Here is a 1773-nt window from a genome sequence, read left to right as displayed (position 1 = left end):
AGTAAATACAACACTAGGTCAAATGACAACCTTAACGTACCCAAGCCAAGAACGGAATATAAAAAAAGAAGTCTATGTTACCGGGGGGCTCTTTTGTGGAATAATTTAGACAGCAATATAAAAAATTCAAGCACACTAGAACTTTTTAAAAGAAACATAGTAATGTAATAACCATTATTATGTTTTATATATATTTGTTTTTTCTTTGTACTAACACTTAATTATTTTAATCTAACACAATTATTTTGTTTAATAATGTCCATACGGCCTCGTGGAAGAACACCCACTTGGGTGAATGACTTTTTTGACCGTTATAAAATAAAGTTGTTATTATTATTATTATTATGATCTGAAGTGTTTGAAAACTTACACAATAATAGTTGAACCAACTTTAAAATACTGTACCACAAACACAAAATGTGCGTGACGATATTGTATTGCTTTAGAAATGTGATTTCAAAAAGGTATATTAGTCCATCGTATACGTAAGGGCTTGTATTGTTTTTTTTTTTTTTTTTTACTTGCAGCGTTTGGGAAATAGGTAGGCCTAATAGGTAAATTGTAATGAATATAATCAATAACTATAGCCTCTAAAACCTAATATTATTGAAGGGTCCTTTTAAAGTTTGAATAGGATTTTTTTAAAGTTACATTTTTAGATCATTATACCTATTGGATGAGCCCCTAATAGCCCCGGGCCCCAGTGCTGTGCTGACTGCACTGCCCATACCTACGCCACTGGACCTGAGTATTATTAGTGGTTACATAACGTTTGCTATGCACTGTATCATGTTCTATAGAAGTGGAAGACCATAATGTATTGGGAATGTACCGTACCTCTCTCTCTGGTAGGGCCTACAGTACTATCAGTTTAAAAGTGTAAGGTATAGGATAGTGTGGATTTTTAAACATTTTTCTAATGGTAATGTTCAAGTGTCAAGGAAAGTAAGTATGATTGTTGGATTGATTTTTTATTTTGAATCATTACGACAATATTTTGCTAGCAGTGCAATTTTATTCCCTGAATTCGACCTCAAGGTAGTTTCCTCATGGGCTAACGATACACTGTGGGTGATCAGTCAAGCGCGTAACAGATTTGGAACAGTTCATTTGTAATTTAGGGGGTTCTACAACTACAAATTAAACGCCATAACATTTTCATATGGACTTTCAATTTTTATTCTAAACAACATACATAATTATCTAAATACCATTCACAGTTTTATTTTTACCCTCAAAAGAAGACCTATTCTACCCTGCTTTACAGTCTTCACCACTCACATGTACGTAGTCATGTATACATAAGAAAATGGAATCGACCATCTCAAACCAGTGAACCGCTCGAAAAAATGGGGTGTTTTACGAAAACTGACATTTATATACTGCTGGTACTAAAAATCTGTACGTTTTTACTGCATATAATTTACATCATTTGAATCTCTATCCTTTTCTTTTGCCTATGATCATAATTTTAGTGTTTAAAAATAAGGATAATTTAGTCATTTTATCTGTTTTTCCAGAGTATATTTCAAGCTCTGCATCCACGTGAGCGTCAGACTGCCATATGCTTGTAATGCTTAAGCATATGGTGAGGAGTTTTGGATGATTTTCATAAATCTGATTGGTCCGATAAAACTACTCAACCGAAGAATGTTACATTCACCATTAAGTATGGTACACCCAAGTCTAAATGATAGGGTAATGCAAAAGCAGGAACGACAGAAGCACTACTCTGATCGTCATTCCCAGGTCAGGGAGTTTAATGTAAATGAT

Source organism: Anneissia japonica, unplaced genomic scaffold (genome assembly GCF_011630105.1).
Source record: "Anneissia japonica isolate Jap-2015-1 unplaced genomic scaffold, ASM1163010v1 scaffold15505_len60709_cov126, whole genome shotgun sequence".
Classification (NCBI taxonomy): domain Eukaryota; kingdom Metazoa; phylum Echinodermata; class Crinoidea; order Comatulida; family Comatulidae; genus Anneissia; species Anneissia japonica.
This window is presented reverse-complemented; position numbering follows the sequence as displayed.